At 43.7% G+C, this 15930-nt stretch overlaps 1 long non-coding RNA gene across 1 annotated transcript in view; it reads left to right on the forward strand.

The window, feature by feature from the left end:
- The window catches only part of LOC117353781, a 77027-nt gene that overhangs the window by 20643 nt on the left and 40454 nt on the right, over positions 1-15930 (forward strand). The window contains exon 2 of the long non-coding RNA XR_004538027.1: positions 15532-15581. This is a non-coding gene — a long non-coding RNA (uncharacterized LOC117353781). The remainder of the gene's footprint in view (positions 1-15531; positions 15582-15930) is intronic.

A 15930-nucleotide genomic window follows, 5' to 3' on the forward strand; every position in this document is an offset into this window, starting at 1 on the left:
CACCCTTTCAGTGAAAAATAATTTCCTGGTGTCCCCGTGCAGTTTCCCGCCCCTGATTTTCCACGGATGCCCCCTTGTGGCCGTGGGACCCTTGAAAAAGAAGATATCTTCTTCCACCTCGATGCGGCCCGTGAGATACTTGAATGTCTCGATCATGTCACCCCTCTCTCTGCGTTCCTCGAGTGAGTACAGCTGCAACTTATCCAGCCGTTCCTCGTACGGGAGATCCTCGAGTCCCGAGACCATCCGGGTGGCCATTCTCTGGACCGACTCCAGTCTCAGCACATCCTTTTGGTAATGCGGCCTCCAGAATTGCACACAGTATTCCAGGTGGGGCCTCACCATGGATCTCTACAACGGCATAATGACTTCAGGCTTACGGCTGGGCAAGTCACTAATACTCCATTGCCCCAGGTACATTAGTCAGATTCTGAGCCTCTTTTAGAGACCGAGTGCCCAAACTGCAACCCAAAACCCACTAATTTATCACAGAGTGCCAAGACGGCAATTTAACCTGAATGCTAAGCTTTTAGTTTAGAAAAAACAACTCCTACGTTAACATCTTCTGTCTTAAAAGAAAACCACAATAACAATGATACAAACCCAAATTTTTTTTTAAAAAATGAAGCACCCAATACAAATCTCTCTCTATACCAAAAATAGCTAACACTAGTAGTCAACATTAAAGAAATGGATATTCCCTGAATCAATAATCTGCTTCCCTCTGCTATGCCATGCTGTGAGCTATAATCCCCTCCAACCTTGCTGCTCTCCAACCCCACCACGAGAATCACGCCGCATGTGAGCCGCCCGCCTTACCCCAGACAAGGGACGGAGGAAGCAATCCCATTGGGCTGCTGGGCAGAGGGGCAGGTGATGTGAGAAATGTCCTTAGGCATGCAAGGAGAGGGGGAGGGGAGCAGCCCAGCCCCGCCTCCCTCTGGCTTTCTAGTAATGAACTCTGGTGAACTCTGTGCTGGGGCGATGGCGTGTGTGCCCACAGAGAAAGCTCTGAGTGCCCCCTGTGGCACACGTGCCATAGATTTGCCACCACTGGCTTAGGCTATAAGCGGTGTATAAATACTAAAATAAGTAAATATTTCATATTACAAAAAAGATGTTTTTTAAAAAAACATTCGCTTAAATTCATACAAGCTTGTTAGATGCTTTAAGTACACAGGTAGTTAATAGTTTTCACTCCTAGAAATTTTACTGCAGCTGTTCTGCCTGTGCAAAAGAGTTAAATGGAGCTGGCCAGAGCTGGGCATGAAAATGCCGCTCTTGCTGGAAGCTGGTTGTATCAAACTGTGGGTAAACACGTCTGCTGGAATAACTAGCTCCGAGCTTGTTTCCTCTATCGAACCACTCAGCCCGCAAACTAACAAAGGCAACAAAATTTTTGTTGGACCTGCTGTATTTGTGGATTTGTCCTCGGCTACTTCAGAACTGACTATCCTCTTAAATGCAGAGTAGGTGGATAGTTGTGTGTTCAGGTTTGAACAATTTATATTGGCAAGAGATATTTTGGCAGAGGCCTGCCAGAAAGCAATTCTGTTGTCCTTGCTGGGATGAAAACACCTTGCTCAACTGACAGCTGCTGCGTCCTTGGCAGAGGCTAGAATGGCAGACCAGGTGAAGATGGGAGTTAAGTACCCAAACCTCAGAAATAAGTTAGAGCAGTGCCACTTGCCTAACACAGAGCTCTGATAATTATACAAAAGTTTACATACTGTAAATCTATATATATAAAATCGGAGGTATATATGTGTGTATGTATGTGTGTGTGTGTGTATGTGCCGCGATCACGCAAAAACGGCTTGACCGATTTGAACGAAACTTGGTATGCAGATCCCTCACTACCTGGGTTGTTATGTTCTGGGGGTCTCGCGGCCCACCTGCACACGTGGGCGGAGCTACAAACAGAAAATCAGATTTCACCCATTCATGTCAATGGAAAAAATGTAAAAAGCTGCCATTCTCACAGTAATTCCAACTACCTGGGGTGATATGTTCTGGGGGTCTCGCGGCCCACCTGCACACGTGGGCGGAGCTACAAACAGAAAATCAGATTTCACCCATTCATGTCAATGGAAAAAATGTAAAAAGCTGCCATTCTCACAGTAATTCACAAACGGCTTGACCGATTTGAACGAAACTTGGTATGCAGATCCCTCACTACCTGGGTTGATATGTTCTGGGGGTCTCGCGGCCCACAACTCTATGTTGCTTGCTCAAGGGTGGGTTCACCCAAGAATTTATATGTTCTTGCTCCAGGAGGTGAAACTAAAATTGTTGTTTATAATCACGTTTTGCGTTAGTTGTATTGTATTCATTTTGTCAAATATTTCACATTATAATTTAAATATTGTACTTTTTATTAAGCTGTAAAAAAATACTTTCATTCACCACTATAAAGTATCTGTCCCTAGCATCCTTGTATCCCCTTCTAGATCACAACGATTGGTTATGCTCTCTGGATCTCAGAGGCTTACACTCAATTTCGCATTCATCCAGCCTCTTGCAAGTTTTTCATATTTCAGGTGGGAAATCATCATTTTCAGTACAGAGTGCTGCCCTTCGGTCTGGCATCATCTCCCAGAGTTTTTACCAAGTGCCTAGTAGTAGTAGCAGCAGCTCTGCATAGCCATGGTCTTCGGGTTTTCGCATACCTGGACGATTGGCTGATCAAATATTCAACATCTCAGGAGGTTATTGTAGCGACCCAATGGACTATTTGGTTCCTCCAAAGTTTGGGGTTCGACATAAACTTTCCAAAATCCCAGATACAGCCCTCTCAGACTCTACAGTTCATTGGAGCTATACTGAACACTGTACAACTGAGAGCATTCCTTCCTCAACAACATCAGGATGCTCTCATTCAACTTTATCAAAAAGTATAATCCTTCACTTTATTCACATGGCCTCTACAATTCATGTGACTCCTTTTGCCAGACTTCACCTCAGAATTCCTCAGTGGACCCTGGCATCTGTGGGCGCAGGCTTTCGACCCACTCTCTCAGCACAGTGACTCCTTCTTTGAGACAGTGTCTCTACTGGTTATTGCTATAATTAAATACCCATGCAACGCCGGGGCATCAGCTAGTACTCGAATATAAGCTGAGATTTTTGGGCCAAAAAAGGCTCAAAAATAGGAGTCTCGGCTTATATTCGGGGCAGCGTTCACCCATCCCCCCTCCCCCCTGTTGCAGGCCTCCACTGGGCCTGCTGTTAGACCTGGTGGTCTGGCAGCGGGCTGGAACAGGAGGGACCCCCCACCTCGTGTCTCCGCTGACTCTAAAAACTTTTAATTCCCTCCCACCTCCCCTGCCTACTTTTTGAATTTCCTGACAGTCTCACGGTGGGCCAGAATAGGAGGGATCCCTCCCATCTCCTGTCTCATCCAACTGTGATGATTTTTACCTCCCTCTTTTTCAATTCCCTGGTGGTCCAATGATGAACTGAGCAGGAGTGATCTTCCTGTGCTCCTGCTCGGTGATGAGCTGCTAGTTGAATGACTGCACGAGGGGTGTCGGGGTGAGGTGTTTAGGAGTTCGGGGGGTGTTGGGGTTTCAGCGTGGGGTGTTGGGGGGCCCGGCGGCAGGAGTGAGGGGGAATCCCTCCTGCTGATTGTTGGGGAGGGGTGTCAGGCAGAAAGGCAATCTCAGTGGTGGAAGTCGGTGGGGGGCTCCTATGCTGCAGCCGGCTCAGCTGATCGCATCAGGGGTATTTCCCCTCCAATCAGCTGAGCCGACAGGACTCCCTGAACCCACGGTTTCAGAGAGTCCTGCCAACTCAGCTGTTTGGGGATTTCCATGCTGCGATCAGCTGATGACAAGGGATCCCTCAGCAAAGATAGGTGGCTGAGCCGCTTATCTTTTTGAAAAGGCAGGTGCGATTCTCTGACCAGCGCTGGTTGACATGGGCACCACTTAGAGAATCAGGGGGTAAGGCATCTGTTCCCTAAGATAGACGCGATTCTGTATAGGACGTCAGTGCATGATTGACACGTGAGATTCTCGACCACTTCTTAGGCAGCCACTGAGACCGGCACCCTATACAGAATCAGGCCCTCAGTGCCTGCTCTAGCAGAAAAGCTGTGTATCTCTAACTAAACTGAAATAAAATTAATAATTATAGTTCCATATTCTAATCTAAGCCACCCAGTAGTAGAAATCAGGGAAGCACGTGTCACACTCACTTTGCAGTCCCAGTCAAACTCAGACAACAATAAGAAGCTCAGCCTCCTAGCCACTCCACGGTCACAAATTTGGGGATTCACAATTAATTTTCCAATTTTCTCTTGTACTGTATTTCCATTAAAAATAAGCAATTTCCCAAAGCTTTTCTCATTAGCAAGGCAGCAAAACTGAAAAGGTCAGCACTGCTGTGGATATTCCAAACCACTCTAATTTAAAACACTTTTTGCTGTCTCTCTCTCTCTCTCAGTGGTGTACCAAGGGGGGGGGGCGGGGGGCAATCCGCCCCAGGTGCACGCCCCAAGGGGGTGCACAGCTGGCCACCCTCCAGTGTTCTCCCTAGGGCAGTGGTCGGCAAACTGCAGCTCGTCAACAGCAGGGGTGTCCAACCTGCTTTCCTTCCCTTCCCTCTCCCAAGCCACCGCTGCCATGGGGAACAGGCAGGCGCCATGTTCTGAGATCGCCCTGCTTCTCTTCCCCACGGGGCTGACCAACTCTCGCCACCCAATGTCAATTCTGACATCGGAGAGGATGTTCTGGGCCAGCCTGGCTGGCCCGGAACGTCCTCTCCGATGTTAGAATTGACGTTGGGTGGCGAGAGTTGGTCGGCCCCGTGGGGAAGAAAAGCAGGGAGAACTCGGCGCTGGTCTGTTCCCGATGGCGGCAGTGGCAGCATGTTTCCCAATGGCAGTGGCATGGGGGAGGGCAGGGAGCCAGAAAGAAAGAAAGGGGGGGGGCAGGGAGCCTGAAAGAAAGAAAGAGGGCAGGGTGAAACAAAGAAAGAAATAAAAAAATGGGGCATGGAGAGAGAAAGACAGACAAAGAAAGAAAAGGGGCATGGAGAGAGAAAGAAAGAAGGGGGCAGGGTGAAAGAAAGAAAGAAATGGGGCACGGAGAGAGAGAGAGAGAGAAAGAAAGACATAGAGAAAGAAAGGGGGCATGGAGAGAGAAAGAAAGAAGGGGGCAGGGTGAAAGAAAGAAAGAAATGGGGCCGGAGAGAGAGAGAGAGAAAGACAGACATACAGAAAGAAAGGGGGCATGGAGAGAGAAAGAAAGGGGGCAGGGTGAAACAAAGAAAGAAAGAAAGAAATGGGGCACGGAGAGAGAAAGACAGACATACAGAAAGAAAGGGGGCATGGAGAGAGAAAGAAAGAAGGGGGCAGCAGCACTCTTCCCTGTACCTCACATCTAGTGACCAGCCCAGCGTGTGCAAGTGCTGTGACTGCCGGAAGGAACTGCAGCCTGCATCATGGCAGGACCCGCAACTCAACTCTAGGCGCTCCTGGAACCAGACCCCAGTCCTGGAGACTTGTTAAAATTGGGATCCAGAACCAGAGACCACTGTCTTCCTCCAGGTGAGCCCTTACCCCCCAAAAAAGTTTCTAACTCTGTTTATGGTAGCATGGAATGTTGCTACTATTTGGGTTTCTGCCAGGTATGTGTGGCTACCCAGTGGAGGATTGGTGGTTACTAATAAAGGGGCAGCCTTGATAAAGCAAATGGGTGATACATGTTGGCAGCATCAGTCCCTTATGCAAAATACCACAAGCTAAGTATACAGTAACTTTAAAAATTATAAAATTATTTAAGAAAGCATTAATGAAAATAGAGAGCAAATGAAGAGGTAGCACATAAAGCTTAGAGTAATGAAAACTTTTTTTACTCTGAGTGGTGTTGCTGAGGCTCTTTGGTATATCTTGAATAAACATTTATCCATATCGGCATATTTGGGCTTATATGCATGATTTATTGTTATAAGTGATAAGTTATTCAAAGACAAAGATTAAGGGATTTGAGAGGACTTTACAGAATATTAGCATGGATCTTCTAGCACCTAATTATGTGTGCCATTTACTGCATTCCCCCCCCCCCCCTCATAGTGTGCCCTTTTTTCCCCCTAGGGCATATGCGCAAACTATCAAGCACAGTAGATTCTTTGATGAAATCAAGGACTACTTTATGGGGCAGCTGGTTCGAGAATTGACAAGAGGCGAAGCAATTCTAGTGGAGCTCATGAATTGGCGCAGGAGCTAATGGTGCTCGGGCCGCTTGATAACAGTGATCATAACGTGATCAGATTTGATATAATCCCTGAAGTAAGTTCACACAGGAAATCTATTACAATAGCATTTAAGTTAAAAAAAAAAAAAAGAGACTATGATAACATAAGGAGAATGGTAAAAAAGAAACTTAGAAGAGCAGATGCAAAGGTCAAAAATTTACATCAGGCGTTGATGTTATTCAAAAATCCCATCCTGGATGCCCAGACTAGATATATTGCATGCATTAAAAAAAGGAGGAAGGAAGACCAAACTGCAGTCGTTGACAAATGAGTTGAAGGAAGCTATTATTAGCGTTAAAAGAGAATCCTTCAGAAAGTGGAAGAAGTATCCAACTGAAAATAATAAGAAACAGCACAAGGAATGGCAAATCAAGGGCAAGGCACTGATAAGGAAGGCAAAGAGAGACCCTGAGAAGAAGATTGTGCTGTAATCAAAAATACATAGGCTCAGATTCTCTAAATGGCACTGATATCAGCGGCCACCTAAAAAGCAGCCGCCGACCGCATGTCAATCACACAATGGCACTCAAACATGAAATTGATGACCTGCTGATAGTGATCTGTAATCTGTCGCTAAAATCGTCTGTAGTACCTAAAGATTGGAAGGTGGCCAATGTTATGCTAATTTTTTAAAAAGGGGTCCAGGGGAAATCTGGGGAAATTACAGACCAGTAAGCCTGACTTCAGTGCCGGGCAAAATGGTGGAAACAATTATAAAAAATAAAATTGTGGAATACGTAGACAAACCTGATTTAATGGGACAGAGTCAGCATGGGTTCAGATGAGGGAGATCTTACCTTAGCAATTTGCTTGACTTCTTTGAAGGTGTGAATAAACATATGGATAAAGGTGAGCCAGTTGATGTAGTGTATCTAGATTTTCAGAAAGCTTTTGACAAAGTTCCTCATGAGATAGTCCTGTGAAAATCAGATAGGTGGCAAAGTTCAGTTATGGATTAAAAATCGGTAATTGAATAGAAAACAGAGGGTAGGGTTAAATGGTTATTTTTCTCAAAGGAGGAGAGTAAACAGTGGAGTGCCGCAGGGATTTATACTGAGACTGGTGCTATTTAATTTATGTAAAATGATCTGGAAATTGGGACAACGAGTGAAGTGATTAAATTTTCAGATGACACTAAACTGTCCAAAGTTGTTAAAAACGCATGCAGATTGTGAAAAATTGCAGGCAGACCTTAGGAAACTGGAAGACTGGGCATCCAAGTGGCAGATGAAATTTAATGTGGACAAATGCAAAGTGATGCACATTGGGAAGAATAACCCAAATCACAGTTACCGGATGCTAGGGTCCACCTTGGGGGGGTTAGCGCCCAAGAAAAAGATCTGGGTGTCATTATAGACAATACGATGAAACTTTCCACCCAATGTGCGGTAGCAGCCAAAAAGCAAACTAGATGCTAGGAATTATTAGAAAAAGGATGGATAACAAGACTAAGAATGTTATAATGCTTCTGTATTGTTCCATGGTTCAACCTCACCTAGAGTATTGCGTTAAATCTGATCTCATTTCAAGAAAGATATAGCGGCACTAGAAACCTCTGCTTTAGTCCAGGTTCCTAGGTATTCCTTCCCAGTTTTCACATTATACCTCAGAAGTTTGTAAGACCTGATCTATAAGCGCTTGACGTTTATACCAGCTAGAGAAATATCCCTTCCTCCATCCCCCCCCCCAACCCCAGGAGTGTTTCAAGTATAAACCACAGAAAGTTCATTAAATGGTGATAAGTTCCAGACATTGTTGACAGAGATGGACTGAAGCCAGTGATCTAGTGCAGAAAGACTGTTTATAAACATCAGGTTTACTTAGTCACTGAACTACCAGAATGTCATAATTTCTATAAAACATAAACAAATGTCTGTTTAAGATCACAACAAGGGTAAACCTATCAAGGGCTTATTGAGGAAAGATTATCATATGGCTAAGGCCAGAATTACATTTGATGAATATGATTGTTTTACCCTTTCCTTAAAGGATGTGCAAGTATGTTTATTTCTTAATTATATAGTGAGCTTGCGACTGGAGTGCTGGTCAGATTTGTATTATATAGTTCCCTCACAGACATAACAAGAAGATTATTGTTTTATGCTTGCCCATTAAAGTAGCCTCCTACTGCTTCTTGCCTGGTCTTTTGGTTTTGAAGCGTAATATAATTTTTGCACATTGCAAATATCAATAATTGTCATCTAGTATGGTAGTCTGTATTCAACTGAACAGAAAACATCTGACCTGATAAAGTTTAGTAAATCATGCTGATAAAAAGCAACAGTGTGGAAAAACCATTAATTTCAAAAGGATGATATTGATCTGGATAATGATAAAAACCAGGCACAGGATAATTTGGCTAGTAGGACAGCAGATCTGCAAACTGATCACCGATATGCCATTTCTCTATCACACATATGTTTTTTCACCTCTGGCACAGTGAACGGGGCAAATGTTTTTCACGGCACATTATAATTGAAATTATAAAATTACAAAACCAACAAAAAATTAAATTTGAAAATTGTTTATTTAAAGTTCTAGTTTAGCCAATGTATGGGTAATTGTAACAACGGTGAAACTAAAGTAGGTAGAATAAAAAGTCCGAGAGCTTGTCTCGACGGACGGCTCTAACGCGGAGCTGGGAGGCCCGTGGGGCCGTCCGTCGGGTAGGGTTTAGTGAAGGGGGGGGTTAAGGTAGGAATAAAAGTTTTGAATCGGGAGGGTAGAGGCCTTCCCGCTGAGGGATTGGCCTCTGATAGGTTATAAGTTGCGGCCGTGGGGTGGGGTGGAAGATGTATATAAGGAGGGCTCTCGGAGGACCTTAATGGTTTCCGGTCCTCCGAGACAACTTTCCCACCCTCCCGCCTGTTGGTACCTGGGGTGAGTGTTTGCTTCGGTTGGCAGTATTCCGAGCTACTGGCGGCTGGTCTCATCATGGGGATAAGCGGTGGGCCGGTTGGGAGCCCTGCCTGGTTGGTCGGATGACCCTGGACAATGGGGCATGTGGGGACATGCCACCCCTCGGACCCTTGCTTAGATGGCAGGGTCGGGGGCCATTTACATCTGAGTCAGTAGCTCGGGATCTGGGTTGCAATGGTGATACCATTGTGCGGGTTTAATGGATAAACTGTTATTTAATGTTGTTTGTAATGATATTTATAATATGTAAAATGTTATTCAAATATGTTAATTTTCAATAAACAGGGCTGCGGCCAGGTTTCTCCACGCAGGTTTACGTGTCTTCTTGGGGTTTGGTTAAGGGTGTGATGGGCAGGAAGATGTTAGCATTAAGAAAGCGGGCCGCTCCAGCTTCCGCTGTTATAGAACTGCTAATCAATGCGATGCAAGTGCTTGTTTTTGAATGCAAATTAACTCAAAGCGTGTCTCGATAGTCGACAAGCAAACGTGCATCTTACCATCCACCATCTGCGAGCTGAAAATCCAAGCTCGCAAAGATAAGAAGATCCAAACGGTAACAAAGCCTTGATGGCTTTGTTGCTTAAGTTAGGATATCTACTGCAGAAAAAAAAACCTATGGGCTCCTTTTACTAAGCCGCGTTAGGGCTTTAACGCACGGAATAGCGCATGCTACAATGCCGCACGCGCTAGACCTTAATGCCAGCATTGAGCTGGCGTTAGTTCTAGAAGCGTAGTGCGCGGTAATTTCCTGCGTGTGCTAAAAACGCTGGCGCACCTTAGTAAAAGGAGCCCTAAAATACGGTAATACTAAAATTACTTGCCGTTAGTTTTAAAGGACCAATCATGTCTAAGAATGATGCTTGTCTGGGCAGTTGTATGCTTATGCACACAGATGCTAATAACGTTAACAGATTTTTGCGTACGCGATGTGTATGTCATCTATGTTAAAATTCAGGAATCTCTTCGGGGCACACCACTGTGCCTTGGCAACACAGTTTGAGAGACACTGCTCTATCAAATACGGTTCATAGACAACCCCGCGAAAGACAAAGGCGCGCGCCGACAACTGAGTGCAAGACGGAGGCGCGTGCCGAAGAAAATTACAGTTTTTAGGGGCTCTGACGGGGGGTTTTGTTGGGGAGCCCCCCCCAGTTTACTTAATAGAGATCGCGCTGGCGTTGTGGGGGGTTTGGGGGGTTGTAACCCTCCACATTTTACTGTAAACTTAACTTTTTCCCTAAAAACAGGGAAAAAGTGACGTTTTCAGTAAAATGTGGGGGGTTACAACCCCCCAAACCCCCCACAACACCCCCACAACGCAGCGCAATCTCTATTAAGTAAAGTGGGGGGGTTCCCCCCCACACACCCCCGTCGTAGCCCTAAAAACAGTAATTTTCTGCAGCGCGCACCTCCGCGCTGCGCTCAATTGTCTGCGCGCGCCTTTGTCCTGGCGCGCTTTTGACCTGACACCATCAAATACATCACTACAAGCAAACAGAAATCACTATACCTAGCAATTTTTATGACAGAATAAACCACACTATTTTCTAGGGTTCTCTTTCATAATAATCCCTTATTATTTGGAAGATCAGTCAGATGGAATTTACATATGAGACCTGAGTTAGAAATTGGAAAGCAGACATGGCTGTAATGGAAAAAAAAAAATTTCTTGCTCATTTCTTACGTTGCCAAGTTTCTTTCAAATGAATTTCCTGTGAAAAGACTGCTACTGTTCAAAACCGTAACAAACTGGTATCCAGGATCCTTTTGCAGCATTGAAATCCTCCTACAGTACAAAGCCAGCTTCTCCTCATTCTACAGCATACGTTTAAGTAAGAGGAGGCATCTATAAACATTCCTTATTAAGAGGTTAGGGTAGAATATAAGAACATAAGAATAATCATACTGGATAAGACCAATGGCCTATCTAGCCCATGATCTAATTTCCAGCAGTGTCCAGTCCAGGTCACAGAAACCCAAATAGATTTTTTATTGATAGATATAGTTACATTGATTAATTGATTGAACAATGTTAGACTTATGAACTAGGAAGTAGAGAATGACATGGGGAAAATATCTGTCCCCGTCATTGCCCCATCACAGGACCACCGTCCCCTTCACCGACCCGTCCCTGAACCCGCCGTCCCCTTCACCGCCCCGTCCCCGCCATCCCCTTCACCGCCCCATCCCCACAGCATCCACCCTTCTCTCCCGCCTCCTCACTGCCCTTCAGCGGCCCGAGAATTTCCTCCCTCCCCCTTATCTTTGCGGCGTAAAGAAACTTAAGGGAGAGAAGGCGCGCTGTCACCGATCGCACGCGTGGCCTCTTCCCTCTCTCCAGCCAAATCTATCTCCCTCCCTCCCCCCCTTTCCTTTGCGGCGCTTTAGAAAAGAAACTGATGCCGGCGATGCCGGCAAAGCCTGCCTGTGCCGCCCTGCAGTCACGTGTGTGTGGGCGGAAGCTTCTCCTCTGACAATTGTCATTTTATAAACGCAAATAAAACAGAGCAGGGTTCAACAAAATCCATCTCCCCTCCCTTTCACAAATATCCCCTTCACTATTGTGAAAACCGAACAAACCAAATTACTACAGAATGCTACATAGAAAAATCAAGCTAAAAGAATACTTTAGTCACACATGGCAAGAATAATGTTAGGGGAGTGCAACTGCCCCCTGGTCAGAGAGAGAGCCCTAAGCCAGCTGGAAGCTAATGAAGCACAGCCTGGACTTTGTGGTCCCCAGTTATGTCTAATACCAGCTTTAGCAGAAAACATATTTCAAATCTCAAATATTCTAATCACAAAATATAAAATAAATTTATTTTTTTTCTTTTTGTTGTCTGGTAATTTTATTCTTCAAATCACATTGGTCTCAGGCTTTGGTTTTAGGTTCCTTCTGTCTTCATCATGGCATGGCTGGCTCCTGGAGGTAAAATAGGCGCAAGAGGAGCTGGGGAGAAGATGCCGAGTCTGACACGGGCACAATTTTTGTTACCACAGGAGTAAGACTTTTCACCGCTCCCATGGGGTGGTAAAAGGTCTTGTCCCCATTCCCACAGGCGGTGAAAGGTCTTGTCCCCATTCCTGCAGTAAACCAGTTGCAAATGTCTCAATTCCTGCGGATTTACTGTGGTGACCCGTAGTTTACCACGATAAACGGTCCCCGTGTCATTCTCTACTAGGAAGAAACATCATGAATTGTTCATTATAGAGATAGATTTTTTAATGAAATCTATATATATAAAATCGGAGGTATGTATGTGTGTATGTATGTGTGTGTGTATGTGCTGCGATCACGCAAAAACGGCTTGACCGATTTGAACGAAACTTGGTATGCAGATCCCTCACTACCTGGGATGATATGTTCTGGGGGTCTCGCGGCCCACCTGCACACGTGGGCGGAGCTACAAACAGAAAATCAGATTTCACCCATTCATGTCAATGGAAAAAATGTAAAAAGCTGCCATTCTCACTGTAATTCAAAAACGGCTTGACCGATTAGAACGAAACTTGGTATGCAGATCCCTCACTACCTGGGGTGATATGTTCTGGGGTCTCGCAGCCCACCTGCACACATTGGCGGAGCTACAAACAGTAAATCAGATTTCACCCATTTATGTCAATGGAAAAAATGTAAAAAGCTGCCATTCTCACTGTAATTCAAAAACGGCTTGACCAATTTGAACGAAACTTTGTATGCAGATCCCTCACTACCTGGGGTGATATGTTCTGGGGGTCTCGCGTCCCACCTGCACACGTGGGCGGAGCTACAAACAGAAAATCAGATTTCACCCATTCATGTCAATGGAAAAAATGTAAAAAGCTGCCATTCTCACTGTAATTCAAAAACGGCTTGACCGATTTGAACGAAACTTGGTATGCAGATCCCTCACTACCTGGGGTGATATGTTCTGGGGTCTCGCAGCCCACCTGCACACATTGGCGGAGCTACAAACAGTAAATCAGATTTCACCCATTTATGTCAATGGAAAAAATGTAAAAAGCTGCCATTCTCACTGTAATTCAAAAACGGCTTGACCAATTTGAACGAAACTTTGTATGCAGATCCCTCACTACCTGGGGTGATATGTTCTGGGGGTCTCGCGTCCCACCTGCACACGTGGGCGGAGCTACAAACAGAAAATCAGATTTCACCCATTCATGTCAATGGAAAAAATGTAAAAAGCTGCCATTCTCACTGTAATTCAAAAACGGCTTGACCGATTTGAACGAAACTTGGTATGCAGATCCCTCACTACCTGGGGTGATATGTTCTGGGGGTCTCGCGGCCCACAACTCTATGTTGCTTGCTCAAGGCTGGGTTCACCCAAGAATTTATATGTTCTTGCTCCAGGAGGTGAAACTAAAAATGTTGTTTATAATCACGTTTTGCATTAGTTGTATTGTATTCATTTTGTCAAATATTTCACATTATAATTTGAATATTGTACTTTTTATTAAGCTGTAAAAAAATAATTTCAATCACCACTATAAAGTATCTTTATTTGAATCCATTTACAGTGTTATTGCTATAATTAAATACCCGTGCAATGCCGGGGCATCAGCTAGTATAACATAAAATTAAATTAAATAAATAAATAAAGATACTAATTAATTAATTAATTAAGGGAAGGGAAGGAGGTTTGGTGTACATGATTATTGAAATCCAACAGAATATAGACCTGGGATAACGTATGTTATGGGAGATCCTATGCACTGAGATCTGTTATCAGGTATGATATACCATGCTCCTAGATTATTGAGGGGTTTTCTATTAATTTAAGTGCTTCATTAAATTGATAAAAACGAGATGATGAATTTACTTATAAAAATTGAAGTGAATTGTATAAAGTACGTATGTGACTAATATAAATACATGAAAAAACAATTCAACAATTTGCCATAACCCTATTTGTTCATAGAAACCCAAATAGTAGCAACATTCCATGCTACCAATCCCAGATGAATAAAATGCATTTATTTGAATGTGAAGCTGGACATTTTAAAGCATATTTTGGGCAATTCAAGTTTATCAAGTTTCAAGTTTATTATAACATTTGATTAATCGCTTATTCCGAATTCTAAGTGATGTACAAAGTGATAAAATTACAAAATATAGGAGGACAAACATAAAAGAGATGTACTATAACTACTAATACAATAAACTAGGTGCCAATATTTGCGTATGTGTTAAATATGTAAATGTTTATAATACTGGGTTTAAAAAAAGGGTTTAGATAAGTTCATGGAGGAAAGGTCAATAAACCATTATTAACTAGAAAGTGTTGGGAAAGCCATTGCTTATCTATGGCTATAAATAACAGAAAGGATTGAGATCCCACTGCTTTCTTTCAACCTGGATTGGCCGCTGTCGAAAGCAGAATGCTGGGTATGATGAACCTTAGGTCTCATCCAGTGCGGCATTTCTTATATTCTTGTTTTTTTTCCGAGCCTGTATGCCCATGTCCACCTGCCTGTTATTTTATCTGAGGTCTTACTAGCTCTGTTCCAACCCCTTCTTTGAAATGTGCGCGCTGGCATTTGTACGCGACAGGATCTGGTTTGGGGTTCCTATTTTATAAATGAACAAATGTACCTATGTCATCTTAATAAGAAAGATTTAAATAGGTGCCTTTGTGGACTTCACACAAAAACATTCTGTTGCAAAATCACATTCTAAGGTCCTGATTTTAAAAAAGATGCCTACAGTTAGGTACCTTGATCAGCATACCCTAGCTCATCTGGACACTTTTTTTTTTTTCAATTGAAAAGCTTTATTTGGTTATAATAACAGAAACAATATAAGAAACCAGCAATCGATACAAGCAGGATCTAGACACATTTAATTTTTTTAATTGGTTTAATCAGCAGTGATCAAAAGTGCCATTAAAAACTGATTTAAATGATTTAAAAAATAATTTGCTGGTAGGTGCCTAAAGGCACCTACCACTTTGATGTAGACATCTACACCAAGGCGCCTACAGGTAAGTAGGCATAGTTAGGGATGGATTTGGGGTAGATACAGGGCACAGTTTGGGCATGGATTGAGTTAGACACCCAAGAAAACCCTGGCCTAAATGGATGTAATGCCTTCCGGAGCCTAAGAATGGTTAGATACCACTAGGTTCAATTCTATAAACAGTGCCTAGAAGTTGATTGACATCCGCACTGAACTGCGCTTAGGAATTAGATGCTGCTAATAGAATCGGGGCCTAAATGTCTATCCCATGTACACTTGAACTCTGCCAGTGCTTTGGAACTTATAACCTTCACTGGAAGTCTGTTCCAGACATCAATAGCCCTCTCAATCCAAATGTATTTTCTGATATTTCTTTTGTGTTTCCTACTCTTCAGTTTCAGACAATGACCCCTGAGTTCTTGAACTTTCCATTCTGTGGGAAAAGGTAAGTGTATTATCAAGCCTGCTAGATATTTAAATTCCTTTTGTATCTCCTCTTTCCCTTCTTGCTTCCAGTTAGTATATCTTTAACACCCTAAGGGGGGTAAGTCATGAAAGGGCGTTAGCGAGTGCAATCACTAAAGATGGCCATTATTGGGTATCTTTAGCGGTTAGCATGTATTAACATGATTGCATGCATTAAAGCATTAATGTGCCTAACACGCTAAACGCCCTTTCATGAATTCCCCTCCCCTCCCTTCAGATCTCTCTGTGTAAGACTTTCAGTGCAATCCACGCTTCATTTTGGTAGCTCTCCTTTGAATTTACCATGTCCTTCTGTAGGTATGGTCTTC

Source organism: Geotrypetes seraphini, chromosome 2 (assembly GCF_902459505.1).
Source record: "Geotrypetes seraphini chromosome 2, aGeoSer1.1, whole genome shotgun sequence".
Lineage (NCBI taxonomy): Eukaryota > Metazoa > Chordata > Amphibia > Gymnophiona > Dermophiidae > Geotrypetes > Geotrypetes seraphini.